General features: G+C 41.2%; 1 protein-coding gene across 2 annotated transcripts in view; it reads right to left on the minus strand.

Annotated features, from left to right (window-relative positions):
* The window catches only part of GABRB3 (gamma-aminobutyric acid type A receptor subunit beta3), a 170,466-nt gene that overhangs the window by 116,513 nt on the left and 28,887 nt on the right, over positions 1 to 25,066 (minus strand). The gene's annotated exons all lie outside the window — the stretch shown is intronic.

Below are 25,066 nucleotides of genomic sequence, written 5' to 3' on the forward strand. Positions count from 1 at the left end.
CATAAATCTGTGGACCTGGGCTGGGAGGCTTGCTCCCAGATGCAGTGTTGACATTAGGGTGTCCAGTTTTGGATCAGAAAGTCCAGTCAAAAAGAAGACCTGACAGTGCACTGACTGGACACCAAAAGTCTGATTACCTAAGTAACCATCCATAGTCAGCTTCCACTCCGCTGCTGGGAAGGTGGGAAGAGTAGCTGCTGCTGGAGCTGACGGAACACTCAGGAACTGTCCAGCTTCAGTGGACAGAGGTACCGTGAACAGCACCCGGAGGGAGGGATCCTGAAGCATGCAGTGTTTGAGGAGTGGGGCCAATGGCCTGGCTCACTTCCTGGGACCCCTTCTCAGCTTCCTTTGTGCCCCACCCACCCCCAGAGTGTTGCCCACCATCCTTCCCCAGTCACCCCTCCACCCCCCCGGAATGCAGCTCTCCCTCCCCTGTCCTGCCCCAGTCAACCTCCACCTCTCGAGCCCTGCTCGCCTGATGGGCTGACAGAGGTGGAGAGAGAGCAGTGGAACAGGGGGTTGGGGTGCCGGAGGAGGTTTGAAGTGCTGGCTCCAGGAGGGAGTTTGGGTGTGGGAGGAGTTCTGACCTGGGGCAGATGGTTCGGGGTGTGGGCCCCGGGCAGGGGGTGCTTACCTCAGGCATCTCCCGGTCTTCAGTGTAGTGTGGCTAAAGCAGGCTCCCCACCGGCCCTGGCTCTGCACTGTTCCCAGAAGCAGCCAGCATATCTGGCCCCTAGGCGGAAGGGTCAGGAGGCCCTGCATGGTGTGCGCTGCCTGCGCCCACAGGCACCGCACCCGCGGCTCCCATTGGCTGCAGTTCCCGGCCAATGGGAGCTGTGGAGCCAGCACTGGGGGTGGAGCACGCGGAGCTTCCCTGATTGCCCCTGCACCTAGGGGCTGCAGAGAGATGCTGGTCACTTCTGGGAGCTAGACCCAACCCTAGCTTCCCCGCGCAGCAGGGCGAGCTGGCACTTGTGGCTCGAGCGGTGCCAAGGCTTGGGGCTTCTGGCCCACAGCGTGGAGACTTGCCGCGGGCCAGATTAAATTAAGCAGCGGGCCAGATCCATCCTGCAGGCAGTAGGGTCCCCACCCCTAGCCTAGAGGGAAGAGGTGGATCGGGGGTGGGGGAGGTTCTGGCACTCAGTGTCCGGTTTTCACAAATTAGAAAGTTGCCCCCCCCAGTTGACATGCCCTGAGTCTCCGAAGATGCTACTCCAGTTCTTAACTGAAATAGGGTGTAGGTATTTTGTCCTTAATTCTTGAGAAAGTGTGTGTGTATATTTTGTGTCAAATCTGTCTTACTTTACTAATACAGTCCTAGTGACTTCAGAGGGGTTGCTTGTGTAAAGTGAGCAAGGTTTAGCTTCTACTGTAGCATTACTAAAGTAGGTTAAAAGCCACGCCTACCTTAGCATATTAGGAGACATAGTTTGTAGGGTTTTGAGTCTCTTTTTGGGCGGGGGAAGTGCATGTGTGTTTTGTTTTCCTTTCAAGTTTCTATTATAAAAGGATCCTCCTTTATCAAAGATTACTAATGTACTGAAGCATTGCAAAACTGATTCTATGACATTTGAACATATTACTATAAACATATGACATTCTTTTAAATACCTGTAAGAAAAACACTTAGGTCTTGTCTTACGTTGCTCAGGGGCGTGAAAAAAACCACACAAACCCCAGGCGACATAAGTTACATCGACTTAAAGCAGTGTCTACACCACACTATGTTGGCGGGAAATGCTCTCTCCCGACATAGCTTCCACCTCTCGTTGAGATGGAGTAATTACATTGACAGGAGAGCGTGTTTCTGTTGATGTAACACAGTAGTGAAGACAAGCGCTTAGAAACAAAAGTGGAGGAAAGAGAACATTGTGCACAAAACTGTACAGAAGAATAAAACCTTTTTTAAAAATAAAAAGTAGTATTCAGAGGAATATGTAGGATACAGATGAAATATGCAGAAAACGTGCATTGGCTTATCTGAGAAGTACTGACTCTAGGACCTCATTTTCAGTTATGAGGCCAGCACTGGAAGTCTTTGACAGAATGCATGGTAATGGTCCCCTCTTAAAAGGAGTTTTGTTTTTTTTGCCAGCTCCCAATTAGTTCAAATATTTTTCAAAATGTAAAAAAAAAAACAAAAAAAGCTTCAAAGCACACACACAAAATTAAATTCTGATGAGTGTTTCATTACTTTATGTATAATATCTTTACATTGCTGAAGACATAGAAGTACTTTTGTTTTTAATTCTGCCACACCTAATCAAAACATACTATTTGGCGATTCGGTATTTGGCTGGGTTAAATATGTGCATGGAAGCTTTCAGTAACACTGGTTCAGTAGTCAGACATGGTATTGGATCTAAAGGGTTTAGACTGAGACAACTTAGTCCTTTAATTTAATTAAATATTCGGTATTCCTCCTTCCTTTCTATTAAGTATAAATTAAACAGGGTGTATAACTTTAGATAGATTAGTGCCGTGGTAAGGTGGCAAAGGGATTTAAAAATCTTACCACAGGTAATTTTACAAAGTCTTATATGCTCTAGCATTAACGAAACAATTAACTTGGGACAGTATGAGGACAGTTTTACGTTTAATAGTTTATGGAAATGTACTGTACAGATAAGGAATTGTAAAAGTTTTTAAATATAACATGTCAGTGCTGTTACTTTATATTATACCCTCTTCAACTGGCATATTCCCTAGAAAATTGCTGAAGTAGCACAATAGCTGAAATCATTAGATCACTAATGTATTTATGGTACTGGACTACGCAAGCTGTTTTCCATTAATAGCTTTTTGCCTTTTGGTTTCAAATAGTATCTTGCCAAGTAATTTTGTGCTGTAGAAACTTTGGGCCAAATTCATCATTGGTGTAATTCCAGTGACACTATCAGGGAAGATTTTGGCTCAAGCCATTTAATTAAACAATATCTGCTATATTATATTTCTTCACTAAAGTGAAAATTTCTTTTATTAATAGAAGCTTTATTTAAGAGAAATGTTGAGGCAGCACCAAATAAGCAAAAAATGCTTGCATAATAAAAAGGGCAAGTTACACATCAATTTTCTTTAACTGTGCTATGGAGATTACCATAGAATCCTAGAGGTTTCTGACATTTTTGCTGTGATTAAAACAAAAGCACTCAACTGAATATGAATGTAAGTGTGTTTTAAAGAAGCATATGTTCTGCACCATTAGCATTCTTGCTTGCCTCTACTCTGCTGCTGTACTTGTAAAATTCCCCACTTAGCTCTCAGACTAGCTCATTCTTAGTATTTTTGGGCTAGACCAGTGGTTCTCAAACTTTTGTACTGGTGACCCCTTTCACATAGTAAGTCTCTGAGTTCAATCCCCCTTATAAATCAAAAACACTTTTTAATGTATTTAACACCATTATAAATGCTGAAGGCAAAGCGGGGTTTAGGGTGGAGGCTGACAGCTCACAACCCCCCCCCCATGTAATAACCTCGTGACCCCCTGAGGGGTCCCGACCCCCAGTTTGAGAACCCCTGGGCTAGACTGTGTCTTTACACACAGCACTGAGAAAGGGATGGTGCATACACTCCACCACCCCAGAAGCCACAGCAGATACTGTGCCTCTAAGACACTCCTCTGAGGCATAGTTCTCTTCCCGCTTCCTCTTTGGGGTGATAGCATTTTGCTGCTGGTATAACCCAACAACAAAAGTACAACACCCTTTGCGCTGGCTCAGTTAGAGTTGCCAAAACTGTGCACATTTCCTGCCTCTCCGCTTCAGGAGCTCAGGATGAAATAAGCAGGTCGCACACCCAGGAGTTCAAGGGGGGTCTTACTCCCCCTTATTTCTCTAGGGCCAGGCACATAGCCCAAGACACAATGTAGCCCTTTTTCTTTAAAACATATGTACTTATACTTCACTATTAAAAATTCATTCTCCAACTTTTATAGTGAGTGGAAATGATAAATGCCATTGAACCTTTCTTAATAGATCTAATATATAATGTGCTGCACATTAAATAACCTTGAGGAAATCCAAAGGAGACACAAATTAGGACATGATATATATTAAACTGCATTAAAACATACCATGTAAATTCTGATTCTGAAAGGAAAAAAACCATAACAGTAAAAACTAATCTCCCATTATTTCCCATGCCCAGCAAAATTCTTAAGAAAGAAACAGAACTTTGATGCTATCAACTTATTTAGGATGAGGGAAATTTTTACTTAAGTGAATAGAAAAGTAATTAGACTCACTATTGTGTGTCAAAAGTTCTCTATTTTTCATTCCTTTGATTAAACGATGGCAGAAATTATTTTACATGTCCTGCCTTTTTAATAGTGACCCGTGTCTACTGCCCTGCGGGAAGTCTGAGTCTATTTAATTACATCCACTGACTAAGAATTTTAATAAATATTTCAATGATGAATGGGATTTTTTGGCTTATTAGAGACTGAATACAAAAGAAAGCAATATTGTAGTGTTTAGTTACCTAGAATAAACACAGAAAAGAAACAGTTTTTTTTCCAGCAGGATTGCAGCTATGTATATCGGGAAAATTATCCCATTCAGAAGTATTAATAAAGAATATTAATAAAGGGAGTAATGAAATTCTTGATATATCATTTGTAGCCAAAATGCAAGACAGCCAAAAGCAGGAAAGAAACCGTCTTTTCATGCACCTTATCTGTTATGCAAAAGATAATCATGAAGAAGCATTAAGGTCATATAGCAAAAGCATATTAAGGTCTTTAGATTCTGATATTCTTACTCTGGTTTATTAGAACTTTACTTCAGAAGTCATCCAATTAACTTCAACAGGCCCACACACATGGAGAAGACACTGAGCAGCATGAGTGAGGGTATGAGAATCAAGCTCTTAGAATCTCATTTTCAAAAATTCTAACATAATGCTGGTTTAGGTTAAAAAAATAGATCTGACTGGAAGAAATTCTGAACAATATTTAAGGCAAACAGAAAAATTGCTTTTGATATGCACTCACACCTGCTACTTGTCATTATTTAAGTGTAAATTAATAACATTTTCCTTTCCTTTTGTATGTAGTTTTATTATGCCATGTTCAATTACAGTTCACAGAAGATTTGATATAGTAATATAGAAAAACATCTACAACTATATACTTTTTAAACAAAAAATAGTTATATTAATATGACTGTATAGGTAAGTTAGCAGGGATGAAAACAGTACTGATTTGATTTTTCCTGACCCCTTGAAGTTTAGTATGTGGTTGAGGAGAGAACAATGATGATAGAAATTACCCACAATAAGCACAATGTGGGACGGGAAAAATAAGGGAAGGATGAGAGAGAAATTTTCTAACTAAAACAACAAGGAGTTGGAAAGGTCAAAAACTGATCACACACTTGGCTACTTAAAAACAAACTGATTCATGCACGGGAACCGTCACTTCCACAATGTAATAAAAAGTGAGGACAAGCAAAAAAATGCTACAGTAGTTTTGCTACCTTCTGTACAAATTACTGTATGAGGTCAGTGGAGAATCTGAACCATAATACATATTAAAAATCACAAACAAGCCATGTGCTGAAGTAACAAATTAAAAGCAAAAAATAAATAGATTGCAGTGATCTTTTAGTGCCATGATAATATGCAATGGAGCTGTCAGAAGTTTCAGGGTTTAGGATGGAATGAATTCATGTCAACATTCTGACATTTAAAGCTAATTTAAAAACCTATGTTTTATCTTGTGCAACTGCTGTGCTCATATGATAGGTTGATCACTGGTTCTAAAGTTCAGTGAATAAATCACAGAGAATAATTTATTTAACAAATTTCATCTCTTCTTCTGTTTCCAGAACGGCTGTAAGCACATCACAATTTCCTCACATGTACTTGTTATTCAAAATTTACATAACATTTGCAATTTTTCGTATTGTGTGGCTTGATTGGAAACAGTTTGTTCTGAGTATTCGTTACCAAGCATTTGAAATCTGAGCAGCATTGGCTAATTGCAATTGGTCAAAGCTGTAAGGCATGGATTCTGTTCTCTGAATGGATACGCATAATTCTTATAGTCAGAAGAATGATTTGAACAAACCAATAGGGTATCTTGAAGGGAAAATAACAGTTTTAAGGAGATGTAGCACATATTTTCAAACATTTTAGACCTAAATGTGAATATGTGCAGACCTAGCTATGAAGGATCAAGTCAGGTTGTTGTCAAGCTCATCATGGGCCAGATTCTCCCACCTTCACTCATATCATATAGTACAGCATTTCTCAAACTGGGATCTGCAGACCCTGGGGATCCCCGAGGGTACTCCAGGGGGTCTGCAGGCCCTGCTGATCAACTCCTCCCCCTCCCTCTATCTCCCGGAGGCTACTGAAGCCAAACTAGGAGATTTTAGGAGCTAAAAGTCCAGCAGTGCAGTGGGGCTAAGGCAGGCTCCCACACCCCTCACCCCCTCCTGCACCCCAACTCCCTGCCTTAGCTCAGAGCCCACCCAAACTCCCCCCCAGAACCTGCACCCCTCACCCCTTTCTGCACCCCAACCCCTACCCCAGCCTGGTGAAAGTGAGTGAAAGTGGGAGAGAGCACGTGATGGAGCAAGGGCAGATGGAGTGAGCTGGGATGGGGAGAGATGGAATGGGGCCTTGGGGGAAGGGGTGGAGTGGGGTCAGGGCCTGGGGCTGAGCAGGGGTGCTTGGGGGGTCCCCAAAAATTTAAATCAAAATGAGGGTCCTCGGGTTGCTAAAGTTTGAGAACTGTTGATAGAGTACTTTACTCTGCAAATGAGTCATAGAGCAAAATCCTGGCCCCATTTAAGTTAAAGGGAGTTTTACCATCAGCTTCAATGGGGCCAAGATTTTATGCACACGGATTAAGAAGTGATTAAGGGTAGCAGAATTTAAGGCCTGTGAGCAAGAGAGTTTTGGGAACTCTGTGTTAATAAACAGTGCCCCATCATTATATAAAAGGCACCACTTGCAGTGTGTATATATTTCAGCTTGCAAGCTTAAACTTCTCTTTATCAGAGAATTCCAGTGAGCAATACTCAAATTGTTGTAATATTTGTGGAAAGTATACACAACAGTGGCACTAGCTCAGTCAAGGCCAACTGTGTGTCTATTCACAGAAAATCTGTCACAGGATGCTTCCATCTCTAATAAGTTAGCTGAGATCTCCAGTTTTGATATTCTCACCCTGGACATGGCAGTCTCAGCTGTTAGGAATATGTTGGAATCCAATTAAAATGGATCTGATATGTCCAGACAATCTGGTCAAAGACCAATTTCAGTTTAAGAAGACTGATCAGCTTCAAAAGTGATCTCAGAGTCACTTCACTTCTGTGCCCAGTACGCTTGTTTTCATCCTCTAGTCGCATCATGATGTGCCATCCATCTAAAGCTGACAGAACAAAATTGACAAATCAAGTATTGCTCAATTAGACCATTTTGGTGGCTTATATTTAAAGACTTTATTGCTGACTCATGTAATCAGATCCTCATTCAACAGTAAACTAATGTCATTGCCAAAGGATAAGTACTTTGTTTAAACATGGCAGATTTTCTGTGGGGTTTGTCTACAAGGTGCACTAGTCTATACTAGAGGGGTGTAAATTCTAGTGCACATAAGCATGTCACACACTAACTGGTAATATGGATGCTGCTGACGCACACTATAAATTCCCTAGTAAACGTTAATGTAGTCTCATTTCAAACAATTCTACATTAATGTTCACTAGGGAACTTTTAGTGTGACCCAACAGGGCCCACATGGGACAGTTAGTGTGCAACATGCTAGTGCACACTAGAATTTATACCCTTCTAGTACAGATTAACACACTGTATAGACAAGCCCTAAGTGTAAGGTTAGAAATGGAGGTGATAAATAAGTGGAGCAAGAGTATATGTCTGGTGAGAATAGAAAGTAAAGAAATACCACCAGACAAATCCAGTAGGTCCTAAAGTGACATGGGAACTGTGATGAGATATACAAGAGCTCAGAGACAGTGCTGAAGACCCTAGTAGGGGCATACGATGTATTGAACCTTTGTTACCCCAGAAGGAGTTCACTCATCAATTCTGACAGTGTAACTTAGCCAGAGGTCTGAGCCACTGAAGACCTGACCCACTAAGGCAACAACCTCTACGGGGCACCAGAGCCAAGAAAGAATGCAGCACCACAAGTCGCTACAGGAGGAATTCAGGAGGAGAGTGTCCCCCTTCACAGGATCCAAATAATTTTATATTTTCTAAGGGACCCAATTTTGGCACCCATACTCATTGAGTAGTACCTTACTCTTCCAACAGTCCATTTAACTTCAAGCTATTGCAGGTTCTGATCCTACAAACATTTAAGTGTGCATGTAACTTCATAATTGTAGCCCGTTAACTCCAATGGGACTACACGTGTTCTTAAAGTTAAGCCTGGGCATAAATGTTACCGGAATCAGGGACTAGAACCGTATTTTTGTTAAAAACTTTTCTCTGAGTGGCAAAAAACTGTTGTCACTTCAAAACAAGATTACATCACTGTTACCAGTGAAAAGTTGTTTCAACATCCAGTACATTAACAAAGTTATTGTGAGTTTGTTTTATATACGCAGGACAAAACAAGATTACATCACTGTTACCAGTGAAAAGTTGTTTCAACATCCAGTACATTAACAAAGTTATTGTGAGTATGTTTTATATACGCAGGACAAACTTTTCAAAAAGAGGAGCCTAAAAGTTAAACTACTAAGACCATATTTAGGTGGGATTTTCAAAAGCACCAAGAGTGACACAGGGACACAAATCCCATTGATTTCAAACTACAAGCCCCAATGAAGGAATATGATCTGGTCAAAGCATTTAATCTTTCTTGACTTGTGGAAGTTCAATATATTGGAAGGTAGCGTTGGTTGTAATTACAGCACAGGCTACTTACTTATCAATTTTGTGTTTGAGTTTGGTTGCTTTCATAGTAAGGATGTAAATATGGCCCTGCACTTGTCTTTTTCAGATTGATGAGTATTTTAAGTGTGAAAATTCTTAGTAGAAAAAAATCCACAGTTTAAGAATCTGTATAGAATACAAATTGCCATATTTCAGTTGTGAGTAAATAATTCCCATAAATATTTTATAACTACATGTAGTCTTTAAAGTACTGTGGGATAAAAGTGCTAAAGGCATCCTTATGTAGTAGGTGAACATAGATCTGAGAGCCAAGAACTCTTGAGTTTTAGCCCCAGCTCTGCCAGTGATTCACTGTGTAACCTTGGGCAAGGCATTTAAGCCAAAATTTTCTAAACTTAGGTACCTAAAGTTAGGCACTTAAATACATATGTAGGCACCTAAATAAGTGGTCCGATTTTCAGAGGTGCTTATCATTAGAGTTGGTAGGGGGGCAGAAGGAGGAGAGAACCAGATTTTCCCTTTTATGGGAAACTCCACCATTTCAAATATTTTTTTCTGTTCTAAAACAGAATTAAAACAAAACATCTCAAAATTTTCTGCAAAATGAAATTCCAAAGTAAACAATAAAAATTCTGTTTTTGGTCGATCAAAACATTTTGTTCCAATTCCAACCTTTTAAAAAGTGTATATTAAAACCCAATTAATTTAATTCCAAATCAAAAAGCTCCATTTTGCTTTTTCAAGATGAAATTTTCAAAATAGATGTGTTTTTCTAAACGCTTTGATTTTGATAGAAATGGCATTTTTTTGTTGAAAAACTGTTCTGATGAAAAATATAGCCAACTCTACTTATCACCCACAACATACTGATGTCAGCAAAAGCTGTAGGTATGAACTAAACTCTAATGAGCCAAAATAAAATGAAGTCCTAATACAATAGTAAAAATCTTCTTTGAAGGAAAGGATAGATAGCACAAAATATTCAGAAGTGACACATTACAAGAATACTGTGAATAGCACTTTCAAGTTACGTTCATCTGTGAGAATTCCAAACACAGGGTAGCTCAAGCTGAACATTTAAGAATGCGATCACTCCAAACCTAATTATATTTTATGAGGATACAAGTGACGAGACCATATTGTAGCATTAATAGAAAGATTACCAGAATGCTTATCTATTGAATCATCAATAGGTAGTAGGTAGTGATTGGGCAACAAAATGGCAAATGAAATTTAATGTGGATAAATGTAAAGTAATGCACATTGGAAAGAATAACCCCAATTATACATACAATATGATGGGGGCTAATTTAGCTACAACTAATCAGGAGAAAGACCTTGAAGTCATCGTGGATAGTTCTCTGAAGACGTCCATGCAGTGTGCCGCGGCAGTCAAAAAAGCAGACGGGATGTCAGGAATCATTAAAAAAGGGATAGAGAATAAGACAGAGAATATCTTATTGCCCTTATATAAATCCCTGGTATGCCCACATCTTGACTACTGCATACAGATGTGGTCCCCTCATCTCAAAAAAGATATACTGGCATTAGAAAAGGTTCAGAAAAGGGCAACTAAAATGATTTGGGGTTTGGAATGGGTCTCATATGAGGAGAGATTAAAGAGGCCAGGACTTTTCAGCTTGGAAAGGAGAGGGCAAAGGGGGGATATGATAGAGGTATATAAAATCATGAGTGGTGTGAAAAAAGTGAATAAGGAAAAGTTATTTACTTGTCCCCATAATATAAGAACTAGGGGCCACCAAATGAAATTAATGGGCAGCAGGTTTAAAACAAATAAAAGGAAGTTCTTCTTTACTCAGCACACAGTCAACCTGTGGAACTCCTTGCCTGAGGAGGTTGTGAAGGCTAGGACTATAACAGAGTTTAAAAGAGACCTGGATAAATTCATGGAGGTTAAGTCCATTAATGGCTATTAGCCAGGATGGGTAAGGAATGGTGTCCCTAGCCTCTGTTTGTCAGAGGGTGGAGATGGATGGCAGGAGAGAGATCACTTGATCATTATCTGTTAGGTTCACTCCCTCTGGGGCACCTGGCTGTTAGGATATAGATATTCAGGCCTGTCTGTAAAGGCCTATACTCTAAGAATTTAGGTGTATTCTTATCACTTGGCTAGTGATAGAGGTATAAAAGAAAGAATCAAAATCACTGTCTGCTGGTGTAAGGGCCTTCTCTTACTGTGACAGCCTGAGGCCCTGTTCTTAGGCTAAGGCCTTTGGCTAAGCAGCAGAGGCAGCCATAAGCTGGGAAGCGAACGGTCACATCCTCACATTCCAAACTAGTCACATTGAAATAAGGTGCTATTGGGCTGTTAGGCACTATCAGGACAGGATTGTATTCCTATCACCTCCAGAGAAAGGGAAGTGCCTAGAAAATGTAAAAGGAAACTTAGTTTGATAGCATCCTGTCTGGCAAGAACTCACTTATCAATAGCTGGGATGTGAAATCCTCACTTCTGTATTGTTTTGTCATTATAGTTCCCACTTTGCTGTTGTTTGTCTGTATAATCTCTGTCTGGTTCTGCGATTGTTCCTGTCTGCTGTATAATTAATTTTGCTAGGTGTAAACTAATTGAGGTGGTGGGATATAATTGGTTACATAATCATGTTACAATATGTTAGGATTGGTTAGTTAAATTTCAGGAAAATGATTGGTTAAGGTATAGCTAAGCAGAACTCAAGTTTTACTATATAATCTGTAGTCAATGAGGAAGTGACGGGGGTGGGCATGTGGGTGTGTGAGATGGGAACAGGGAATGGGGGTAAGAAAATTGGAATCATGTTTTGCTAAAGGGGGAGATGGGAACAGGGAATGGGGGTAAGAAAATTGGAATCATGTTTTGCTAAAGGGGGAAATGGGAACAGGGAATGGGAGTAAGGAAGATGGAATCATGTTTGGCTAAGGGTAGGAATGGGATCAGGGACACAGGTGTAAGGCTCTGTGGTGTCAGAGCTGGGAAGGAGGATACTAAGGAAGGAAACTGGAATCATGCTTGCTGGAAGTTCACCCCAATAAACATCGAATTGTTTGCACCTTTGGACTTCGGGTATTGTTGCTCTCTGTTCATGCGAGAAGGACCAGGGAAGTAAGTGGGTGAAGGAATAAGCCCCCTAACACTGGCATTGGCCACTGTCGGTAGACAGGATACTGGGCTGGATGAACCTTTGGTCTGACCCAGTATGGCCATTCTTATGTTCCATTCCATTCAAAAACATTCAATTCCTGTTTAACAGTGCTCTCACGTTAAGACAAGGGGCCAACGGTAGGTATTTTCATCTTTACAAATTGGGATGTAATCCATTTGAGCCAAATTTAGTCCAGGCATAAGCAGGTGCATCCCTTATACCAGGGCTGAATTTGACTTCTTCTTTAGTTTCAATAATAAAAGCGCATTATGGTCCTAACAAGGGATGAGGAAGAGAGGAGAAGGTGCACTGGCTGAGCAGTTGTGCATGGAGGTATTGGGTGAAATCTTGACCCCACTGAAGTCCATTCCATTATACCTGCAGAAGCAAGGAGCAGGAATGCAAGGTACATGCAAGGAGTAAGCTCACCAGCAGTAGTTACTATACCTACGAGCACCTCTACATGCAGCCACTTGCCAATATGTGGACTATGGCCTACATTATTCAGATCTATCCTTTCTGGGGTCACTGTGAGTACCCTTGCACTCTCAGCATAGATAGACTCCACTGAACCTGATTCTTATCACACCAGTTACTGGAGTAACTTCACTGAAGTTCAGTGGAGTTACATTTGTGCCAAACTGGTGTAGAGGGAATGATCAGGCAACCCATTAATGGCTGCATTCTGCATGCACATTATCCCTACCTCTCCCAGAACACCTGTTCTTGGGCAGTGATAATATGGCCACAAATTGGATGAGCTATTTTTTTTCTGAATATTTTTATCAGGGATGGGGGGGGGGGGAACACAAGGAGATACCATTATATACCCAGCAACATTTTAAATCATTTAAAGCTGCTCAGTTGCAACAATATACATTTTTGTTGCCCTATTAACGTTATCTTGTTGTTACACCATGCTCCACTCACACAAATGCTAGACTAAAATGTAGGTCCACGTTCTGGTCTCTGCTATGGGTGCTTTATGCTGCTCCAGTGACATACTAGGGCTGTAAAGGAGGGTGGAGCAGCCCTTTGCTGTCCCTACCTACGCCCCCTGTCACCCCTGCATAATCCCTGGATCAGGGGTATACCAGGGCAGGGGTGTGGCCAGACTGTTCTGCACTCTGGTAATTCTGGGTGGTACAACAATCTATTGGCAGTTGTAGCAAACCTCTGTAGAGGCTGAAGGGAAAAACAGAAGTCAGTAACAGGGTCAACATCATATTTGTTATAAAACCACACACAGAGAAGCTTGTGGTAAAGTTCAAGAATGGGATATCCAGAAAAGTTTCCAAACTTTACAGGCATAATTGAAGTCTCCCCAGCTCTGTTTTTCTTAAAATCACAGGTATGTGGCACATGCCACGATCAAAAAGACTTGAGTCCAAAATAAAGAGGCTAATATTTTTATCACTATTAACTGTTCTTCAGCAGTGTAGCATCAGGATGCTTTCTTGTTCTTTTAAAAATCTTTAAAACATTTACTGTAGCCAATACTTTCTATTTACAGTATATTCTTTTTCTAGTATTTCCCCTTCAAGATGCTGGAGTTGTAGATCTGTTAGTCTTTAGTGTTCTTGCACACCAGCAATTCATTTTGATATCACGGTAAATGGATTTTACTCATTTCAGCATGTGAAAATCTGAAATGGGATTTCTGACCCATTACCTGTAGTGTAGGGTGACACTAATAGGAGCAGTAAATGCAGAGAGGGTTTCTTCAGTCAGAAGTATCAGTAACAAATGTATCAGCATTAGAAGATTGTGGTCAGGCATTGTTGCCATAAACTACCAAAACAATCCTCTGTGTTCTATCCATTGAGATAAAACAGTATTTGTAGATGTATTCAGTCTATTGCACAGTACTTGATTTGGTTAAAAATTAACCCCTAATATTTCTGGTAATCTACATCTCCAGGAAGTTATCCAATATACAATTAATAACCTTAATCTTAATGATATCCCACACTCTCTCAGTTGTGAGTTTGAAATCTGAATTGTTAACACTCCATATAATTTCAGACACTCACAAACACGTACCTCAAGATTTTCCAGTTAGTGATTCTGGATGCCTCAATTTTTGAGTGCCCAATTTGAGTTACCTTGAAAGGGCCTGATTTTTAGAAAGTGCTGATGTCACCCATCCTCTGAAAATCAGGCCCCTTCACGATGCCTTACACTGGGCACTCAGAAATTGAGGCACCCAAAATCACTAACCATTTCTGGATTTTTAGGCCTGCATGCCTAACTAAGATGCTTAAATCCATAATTAGACCCCCTAAATACAAAGTATCCTGAATTTCTGAGGTGCTGTTCACCTCCAGCTCCCTGTGAGTTCAGTGAGGAACTGGGGGTTTCAGCACCCCCAACAAGCAAACCAGTTAGGCACCTAACTTTTGGCACTCAGTTTTGAGCATTTTGGACATATTTATCTGCTGAGTTAAGTCACTACTAGGTTTTAAATAGTTTTGGGGGCCAGTGATAGGCATATCACTGTCATTTACAGACTGGAAGAAAATTTATTGTAAACTTCACACATGGATCAGAAGCTGTCATTCTACCCTTTATTTCGCAAAGCAAAGTGGACAGCCTGTTAAGATGTTTGAAACAATTCTGTCAGAATCAGACTAACGGTGGAAGAGGCACATGGCACAGAACACATTTGTTCATTATTGCATCACCCACTTTCAGGAAGAAAGTTATTCCCAAACACACTTCTTATCCCAGATTTTAGTTATTAAACATGCCTTAACTATTATCCAAATAAATGAACAAGTACTCAGGAACATTAGAAGACAAACAGATGTATGTATTGTGACACAGCTCTGTCCTTGTCCCCATGGGTCCCGCATTTCGCTTGCCTCAGAGGCTCACTGTGACCCTCCACATAACCCTTCTCTCTCTAGAGACAAGGGTCACAGTCTACTGAGCCATTTTCATCATAAGCCAGCAAGAGACATGACAAGAAGCTATCCTCCCTTGCACAGTCTCTGTTGTCTCCCAGTCTCAGTGATTAATTGGGGCGCGGGGGGCAGGCAAAGGGGAGAGCCCAGGCCCACCCTCTACTCCAGGCTCCAGCCCAGGGACCCTAATAGTATCAGCTATGGTAGCTGACCTTTTAGAAACAAGACACATACAATTCCCTGGGCTACTTCCCCAGAGCAGCCCCCACTTCCTCAGGCTCCACTTCACCCTTACCTCAGGGCTTCCTTCCTTGTGCCTGATATGGTGTGTACTGCTCAGTCTCTCCAACAGCACAACTTCCTCCCACAGCTCCTGACATCCACATCTACCTGACCAACTGGGAGGCTTTTAATTAGTTTCAGCCAGTCCCTTACTGGCTTCAGGTGTCCCAATCAACCTAGCGTTCTCCCTGCCTTCTGGAAAGATTGGCCCCAGGTGTCTTAATTGACCTGGAACAGCTTCCATTTCACTTATCCTGGTACCAGGGATTTGTTTAGCCTGGAGCTAATATATCTATCTCCCACTACTTTTCTATAGCCATCTGGCCTTGCCCTGTCACAGTATCAATACAATTATTTTACAAAACTGGAAAGATTCTTCTCAGCTACCTATCAGTTTCTGGATTAATTCAAATTTGTAGATCACAAAGGTGGAGAGGATTTTAACTTCCTAACATAACTTCATTGAGTATTTTCTCATCTCAAGACTTTTGAATAATTTTCAGTTAAAACAAGTAAGAACTCACAGAATATTTCAAATACTTCAAACAGATTAATTGCACACACCATATACATGTAGAATTGTTTTTTCCCCTCTGCTCTTCGAAAGTAGCTTGGTTTGTATATACAATTTTCTCTCTTCTTGTTTCAATTTCACAAAATAATAAAATAAAGCCTTTTAACCTTAAAAATATTCCACATTTAAAATTTGTATTCAGGCTGGTCTGCAGTCAATTAAAAGAAAGGTTACTTAATTCACAGTAACTGGAGTTCTTTGAGAATACCCTATGGGTATTCGCTGTGGGTGTGCATGCTCTCCATGTTCCAAAGACTGGAAGATTCATCAGTAGTAGTGTCTGTTAGTCCTAGGGTTGCCAACTCTGAAGTACAAAAATCTGGGACATCTGGGATGATCATGAGCCCTTAAAACTGTACTGCTGGCAGTGTGAACTGAGCACCCTTACAGATTTCCCAGGACAGCTATCTCAAAAAAGGGAGGATCCTGGAAAAAACATGGCATATGGCAACTGTAATTAGTCTGCACCCTGTGTCTCCTTGTGCTCTGAAATGAAGGTTTAAGGGACAGCATGGGCCCACAGTGTTTCCAGTTCCTACTCTGCCATGAATCCTCTAGGAATGATCTGAAACAGAGGGGAAGGAGGAGCAGGTAGTGGAGTGCCTATAGGTGTGAGGCAAACCCACAGCTGGACTAAGGACTTCTCACTCAGCCAGCGTTTTACCAGGACCTCCTCAGGACCTGGAAGCTAGTCTCAATGACAAAGGTCTGCGGCAGCCACCAAGGAGGAGGACCTCCTCACGGAGCCGCTCACAACTCCCATCTCAGTGTGCAGGTGGCAGAGTCCCCCTTGGTGCACCGGAGGTTGGTCCTGGGTGGTACCACCAGGATCAGAGACCTCCTGGACTATGACTAGAGGGACGAGTTGGATCCCCTAGTGCTCAGCTGGTGCATTGGACTATCCACCCCTTGAGTCCCCCGGCATATACTCCAGGAGTCGAGGGAAGCCTTACCGCCTTCCTCTATCACTTTCCTTGAGCAGACCCTGTGCTTCCCTCCTGCCCCTCACTCCTAGCCCTTCAGACCTCACCAAACTATTCATGGGCAAAGCCCAGTTCAAAAACCCCCAGTCACATGTATTTCACTCTTGCTGCCAGAGCCACAAGTTAGTCTGTGCAACAGTACCACTCGGCTAGGAACCCTTCTACTGCCTTGCAGTGTTAGACTCCATACACTTCCAGCCTCCCTCAATCCTGTTCCTGTCCCAGCCTTGCCTGAACCTTGTTCCAGCCCTGTTAAGCCTTGTCTGTACCCTATTCCAAACTTGCTTCAGCCCTGTACCTGCCTTCTGAACCCAGGCTAGACCCTTGGGCTGACTCCACGGCTTCAACCTTGGCTGGCATTGGGTCAGACTCCAACTCTGATCTTGACCCTGGATCTGACCCATGGCCTGTCCCCAGACTCCAGTTTCAGTGCTGCCCTAGTCCTGGTACCACTCTATGTCCTAGCTTCAACCCTTGGTACCTGTGCTTGACCATTGCTCCAACCACCAGGCCTGACCACCTGGAACCCAGAGTCTGACAACGGGAACCACACATCTCAAAGAACTTAGGTTACTTACCTTACAGTCACTGTCTTTTCTTCTCCAGTGATGGTTCGATGGGTATTCATTGTGGGTGACTCACAAGCAGAACTCGGAAAGGAGGAGAGTGTGAGGATCTATGCAGCACCACAAACCACAGGCTACTTAACTAACTACACACTAAAACTAGCTAACTATAAGAAGAAGATAAAATATTTACAACTGAAACCTGATCAGGAAGACAGGAATGCTAGCAAAGCTGCTAACACTGAGAAGTTCCATCTCGGACCAGGAGTGGTAGAAAAGAACTGGAGAGATAGTTGGTACACATTGCCCCTTATGTCCTCAGTTCAGAGCATGGGGAGGTGCAGTGTACAGGCATTCATTGACGTATACGGCTGTTGAAGAATCTTTTAGTCTGGGACGCATGGAGCACATGCACACACCCACGGTGAATACTGAAAGAGATCATCACTGGAAGAGTTATAACACCATTAATACTGTATTTTGGTGAATAATACACCAGGAAAAAAACTCAAAAAAATCCCTCGCTACATGTAAGATAAAGAGGGGTAGAAGGCTAACTGGTTTATTTCACCAGTGTGGGAGCAGAGATTACAATTTTCTCTCCCTTTGCATACATAAGGACTCACTCCTGGGGGAGAGCAGACAGCTGCACTGCTACCACTTTCCGGCAAGTGAGAGTAGCTTTAAACTCTGACAAGATTCCAAAAGTGCCTGGCCAGTGAAGCCTCACTGGGTGGTGCACTGAATCACCACATCTCCCAGATGCCTTGGGCCCAGCCTCTCCCAGGCCACCCTATCCACTTGGAGGGTTGTGAAAATTTGCCCCAGACCCTCTGTCAGATTTGTGAGTTTATTATTTATGTATTCAAATTTCAAAGAGCTAGATATTATTGAAATGCAACTATAGGTGCCTTATCTGATTAATTAAAAATTACAAAGCAAAGGACTGCCTATATATAGATCCATCTCAGTCCATCCCCTTCTCAACAACCTTAGAAAAGAAAAAAGGTGGGTGTTGAAGAGTGTCCAGAAGGTTAATAATGGGCTAGAGAGAGACTTTGCTGCCATTTATTTCACAGAATCTTCATTACTTGCTTGGTTTGGTCACTTTTGACTAAGACATTCATGCCAGTAAAGGCTTTTCAAATGACCTCACAAGAGGACAACTGCTGGGTTATGCCCCATTGGTTGAGAACGCAAAGAAAAAAATATCCATCAATATTCACTGGTCATTAAGACCCCATGAGAGTGCCCGAAGGGGAGGTAAGGAGCAACTTGCTCTCTCACCCATCCTTCAGCTGCTCCAACCCCATTCCAGCTATTACAGCTCACACCCTAACCAAGCCCAATGCAACTCTCACTCCTCACCCCCTACCTACCCATACAGAAATCTACTTCAGAAGTAGAGAAATATCATTCCAAGAGGACCAAAGGCAGTGGCTTGGAGAGAAGCCCTGTGCAAGGGGAAACCAGCGTTGCTAATTCTGGCAATTTTGTAGTGAGTCTTGCAAAATTTGTTCTTTTTCTTAAAAAGCTTTAGCTCCTGGAGTTAGATTCTTATACAAGAACCTAGACTTTAATTTAAAAAAATTAAGTTTCTGGACATCATGGTTGAAAATAAAAGTTAAAAAAATTAAACCCTAAATGCTCAAAAGCCAGAATGCAAATAAAGACCCATAATTTCAGATTTAAAAAAAAATGTGAGAAGCATTCCCAGCAGGAACCCTCACCTATGGATGAACTTCCACCACCCAGCAGCCAGCATTAGACTCCCCACCCTGCCTAGAGCCTACATCATGCACCAGTTCCCCAATCAAGCACCATCCCTGTGGCCAGAACAATCCCTACCAGTCATACACCCAACCCCCAGAACCTACATTATATTATATTGACTTAAGTGTTTATACAGTGCACCAAAATCTGTGCTGTGATCTTGAATCCCGCCTTTAGTGAGGACAAGAACCTGAACTTTAAAATTCAACCAATATCACACCTCATAAGTTTTGCAATTTTATGGCTTACAGGGATGATAACAATATTTTACCAAAATTAAATATTGAAGGCAAAAATAAAATGTATATATTTTAAATCTTTAAAGAAATACATTCCTTCCTCATTCCCAAAAAATCTTACTGGTGTTACGAGAAATTGCGTATATCCTTTAGAGACAAGCATGCTCAAAACTACTAAGTGAAGTATTTCCCTCAGAGATGCCATTGACCCAAGGTTTCTGGTCCTGACATTTGAAGAACTGCTCAGTATTGATCCGTATCTCTTCAGACGTTGCTTTACTTCCCAGATACCTATCACTTTTCACTTAATTGAGTTCTGTGTTTTAATGCACAAGTGAAATTTACTAATATCGCAGCCTCAACAGAAAAGTCTGTCTGTAGCTGTGCATTCTGTAAGTCTTGTTTGCATGTTTACAAGATGTATTTTTGCTCAATCTAACTGTGGCCCTGATTTTTCCATCCCTACTCAGAAAATCACTTAAACGTGCTTAATTTTAGGAATTTGCTCAAATCTCATTGACCTCAATAGGACTTACATACATGGCTGAGGGTACTGCTGAATCAGAGCTGCTTATTGAAGTCTGACTGCTTGATTTGCATATTTTATAATTAATGCTCTGTTCTGTTCAAGAATATGGGGGACATAAAGTCGGTATAAAGGCTGTATTATATTTCCATGCCCTGCTGCAGTGGGGAATTCCCATTTAAGGAGGGGCCCATGGGAAACGCTGTCAGGAAAAAGGGCAAGGAGCTTGTGACAGGGTGCTGGGCAGGGACTGCTGAGCCAGCCCTCGGTCACTCCAGCTCCAATTAAGGGGGGTAAATTGGAACTAGCTAGAGAAACCTGTGCCTGATTGGAAAACGGGAAATAGCTGCCAGCATGATTAGCCTTGGGCTGCATAAAAGCCTCAGAGGAAGGAAGTGAGGGAGGCAGACAGAAAGAGGGAAGCTAGAAAGTGGGAGTGCCTCCTCTCTCTCCTGGTTGCAGAGGCTGGAAAGTTCTTCAGACTGAAACCCCCATACTTTATAGGGTGAGAAAGTGGTAGGATTATGTGCTGTAAATAAACTGCACTGGTGATTGCTGAGCTAGGAGGTCTGAGTGAGTTTTTTTGGAGCAGAGGTAGGACCAGGGGGGCCCTGCTATGCCCTGTTATAGCGCTAAAGACCCGAAGACAGTGCAGAGTCATGGAGCCTCCATCCAGCTGGCCTTTGACTCCTCTTGGGGAATCCACAGGGTCTGTGGGTTTGGTAGCCAGCCCCACAGCTTAAGGGGTATGTCTGTGTGTCCGTTAACCTGCCAACTGATGAAACAATTGCAGAGAAAGCTCTGTGAGGGGAACCGTAGGGAGACTTCCTCTCACTTGAGCCCAGTGTCCTGCAGGAGAAGGCATTCAGATCCACTGCATTTATTAAAATGTTAAGTGGAGAGATCTGAACTAATCTTGCCTCAATTAAAATGGGTGACTTTAGGTGGAGTAACTATTTCACACATGTTAGCATACTAAGCTATCTCATCTCCAGCTCCATCAATAGTGGAGCTCTTCACCAAAAATTACTCTATAAAACATTCTCCTATCCTGAAGTCCGTCCTTTCACTTTCTTACACATCTTGAGAATTTCTCCTTTCCTAGGTTCTGAGGAAGGCAGTAAACCTAGCATAAAAGAAAGGATTTTGTTTTCTCCCCAGTCCAGACTTCTGGGCTTTTCCAAGTTGCAGGGAACAGAAAACAACAAACTGCAACATAAAAAACTTAACTTTTAAAAGAACTCCTGTTTCCAAATGGGCTACCCTGGGTTTGCTCAAACTATCCCAAATCAAGAAAATCCACTTGAGGCAGAGACTAAACCTGGAGAATTTTATCCTGAAATTTCCAGAAGTTCCAAATGATGAGGATGGAAACACTTATACACTACAGAAATTATTTGACATAAATGGAACAGAAAATCTACATGGATCCTCTTAGGGTCTTTGGATCTTCCCCACACAGCTCTGCTGCATTATAATTTGCATTGCATAAAACTATAATGTGCAGAAATGCTAGCTACATATCCAACAGGGCTTTAAATGTTAAATCCTAGTACAATGGGAGAAGCTAGATTAGTTACTTTTATCAGATGTCACCATAAAATGTCCCATTATTTTATCTGTAATATATTAATATTCTCCAAATTAGGCAGGCTTCTCTAACTGGTTTTGAAATCTTTACATAAGAGTGGAACTGTACTAAAGAAAAAAATGTATCTGTTTCAACACTGCTCTCCATTTGGCTTACCTTTATCTTATTTATTAGGTAAAATGAATTTTCAACAACTGTGGGAGGAGAGGAAAAGAAGGAAAACTATATCAAAATAAGACAATTTTTCACCCTAGAATAATATGGGCGAGGACTAATGGAAAAAATTCACAACAGAAGAGTAATCTATAGCTAGATTCACTAACACTAAAGGTCTGATACAAGGAATCTGATACAAGGAATCTCACTTAAAACCATTAAATTTTAAATGTATGTGAACAAAAATAATAGTGCTGTGTGGAACAATAATGTAAAGTTGTAGTTTTGCTACCTTTGTCTTATTCATTCCAATTTAGAAATGCAGGATTTATCCGTGGTTTACCTTTCCAAAATGTTAATTGGATCTGCAGAAGATTTAGTGCAATACAGGACTGTACCCTAGAGGCAAAAGTCTATCACATGAGTTGAAGCAGTTCAGACATTACAAAAATGCCTATGAACTCTTTACGCAGAAACACAGTTTGAACAAAAGGCAAGATGTCATTTTGAGGAATTCACTGACAATGGTATTTACAAGAGGCCAGGAAACATTTACTTCAAAGTATTTTTTTTAAACCAACAGTTTATAAAAAACCAATCAATCAAACAGCCAACAAAACCTTTCAGATGTGTAGTGCTCTTTCACCCAATCAATAAGTTACAAATATTTGACCTAATGTTGTGAGCTGCTGAGCACCATTATGTGCATAATTATTTAATAATTCATTTTAGGCAAATATATATATACTATACTGGTATTATAGTATAACCCAAGACTCAGAGTTATAAAAAATAATTTTCATTCCCTTCATCACTGTGTTTTCATTAAAAGAAAAGGAGTACTTGTGGCACCTTAGAGACAAACAAATTTATTTGAGCATAAGCTTTCGTGAGCTATAGTTCACATCATTAGTCACTACAGAAAAATTCCTATGGGTGAGATCTTTGCCAGTAGAACTCAGTGGAACTTTTTATTGTATTCCTATGTGATCTAATCGCATGATTAACTTGTTTATGTAGCACTGATTCTGAGAGGTGCTAAGCATCTTTAATTCTAGTCAACTTAAATAGGTTCTGGTCTACAAGTACACTACCAGTACTGCCTGAAAATTTCAGAGATTCATGCACAAAGGAAGAAAATACAGCATCTGTCAAACAAAGCAGCCAGAACAGAAATCTTGGCTCAGTGGAGGTGAATGGCTGATGCTCTAACTCATTATACAACCAAATGCCCTATTTTTAATAATGAAGTACTTTGGCCCAAATTTTGCTTTGTTACACTGGTGTGAATCTGGAATAACAGATTTCTACCAATGTAGCATACCAGAATGTAGTCCAGCATTTTCAAAACTCTCATGTAAAGAAACAATATACTGCTTCCTCAGTGTGAAGTTCTCCAAGGAAACAGTTTCTAATACATAGCATAGGGAAATTGGGATATGAAGGCCAGATTCTGAGATGATATAAAGCATCAGAGTATCATTGACTTCAGAGCAAAAATGCTGATTTATACCATCTGAGGATATGTCTCTGCGTGTTCTCCAGAAGATGTGGAGATGCACATTCAGGGGTTATGGGAGGATTTCATGGACCTGTGAAGTTAAAGGGCTCCAGTTGTATGAAAAAGAGGGATGTAAACTTGGAGGGATGTCTCATGAAAACCTTTTCCAGCAAAAGGGAACTTGGCAGCTGGAATATAAAGAGGCTTGAGGTGCTCTTGCAGGAAGGTTTGATGTCTTATTATTGGGCTATTGCTTCATTTGTTAGGCGTGGTGGGAGAAAATCAGCATTTGGAGGGTCAGGGTGCTTGTCTGGGTTGGGAGCTTGCAGGTGCAATTAGGATATATAGACAAGTATTTCATCCTCACTACAATTTACTTAGTTCACGTAAAATTAATTATCTGCAGTGTTTTAAGTGTAAAAAAAAGTGTTTAAGGAACTTTTATGACAAAAGTAATTTAACAATATAATTTAAACAGTTGCTTCACTCTATATTTTAGAATAATTATTAAATCCTGCTTGCTTCTATATTAGCAGCCTTTCTAATAAGATGCTAACATTTTTTTTTTCAATTTTTCCATGCATGGATGTGCCTGGTACAATTTAGTACAATTGGTACTAATAGAGTTAAACCAATATATAGGTGTCTGTACTGGTTTAGCTTTTTTAGCCCCAACTTTGTGGGAGTATGCTGAAATGTAAGCTGTTGTTTCCACATATCTTCAGAGAACAAGCATTATAGACAAGTAATGTTTCATTCTCTAAAGTTTGCTGGTACAACAGTCCCACAGACAGATTAAAATATTCCAGGGAGGGCCCTTGAAAACATTGGTGACAGAAATATACATGTAATAAACTGATTTCAAACAGGAATCTGCCAAAGCATGCCTACAAGGACAAAGTACTATAGGCCAGATCATGGCTAGTCCTACGTGAGCATGCAGGGGGTAAAAGAGGCCACAAGACACCTTCCCCTGCCTTACGATCTGGCTGGGGAATAGAGTCATTGCGCCCTGTTGGTAGTTTGGTGATGCGAACCTCTCCAAAAGGGGCAATGGCATGTAGGATAAAGGCAAGGCTACAGCCTTACCACCTATTAGCAGATCTCAAGAACAATGAAAAAGCATTCAGTTTCTTAAAAGAAAAATTTTAATAGAAGAAAAATTGAAAGGATCACCTCTGCAAAATCAGGATGGTAAATACCTTACAGGATAATTAGATTCAAAACATAGAGAATCCCTCTAGGCAAAACCTTAAGTTACAAAAAGACATAAAAACAGGAATATCCATTCCATTCAGCACAGCTTATTTTCTCAGCCATTCAAAGAAATCAGAATCTAACGCATATCTAGCTAGTTTACTTACTAAGTTCTAAGACTCCATTCCTGTTCTGTCCCCGGCAAAAGCATCACATAGACAGGGAGAGAGAGAGCTTTGTTTCTCCCTCCCCCCAGCTCATGACATTGTATTCTTTTGCCCAGCTTTGTCTTTTGGGGATGCATCTGCACCCCAGATGTCCTAGTCCCCTCACCCCATCTGAGGGTATAAAGGGTAGAGTGGGCCTACCCATCCCTCAGTTTACATAACCTGGCTGGGGAAAAGAGAACCTCAGAAGGAGGAGGACTTGGTAGTAGTGGGAAAGGATAACAGGCCACAGAACCCATGTGGACAACACATACAGAAGAACCACAATAAGTAGGGTAATTGTTCTTTCTGCTTCGAATCATGATCCACATCGCTTGCACTCTTAGTGACTGATGAGCAGTTATCAGTTTGCTTAGTTAGCATGAGGACCACATACCCTGAGTTTGAAGGTGATCTACATGGGCTTTCCACCCTGAATGGAGGTAACTGTCACTGGAGTATTGATAGGTAGATGTGCAGAGAAGGGGACACTGTTGAGAGCCAAGAACCAGTCTTGAGGATCTAATTGTAAGGATGGGTGGGATTAGA

The sequence above is a fragment of the Lepidochelys olivacea genome, assembly GCF_965140295.1.
Source record: "Lepidochelys olivacea isolate rLepOli2 genome assembly, chromosome: 1".
Taxonomy (NCBI): domain Eukaryota; kingdom Metazoa; phylum Chordata; order Testudines; family Cheloniidae; genus Lepidochelys; species Lepidochelys olivacea.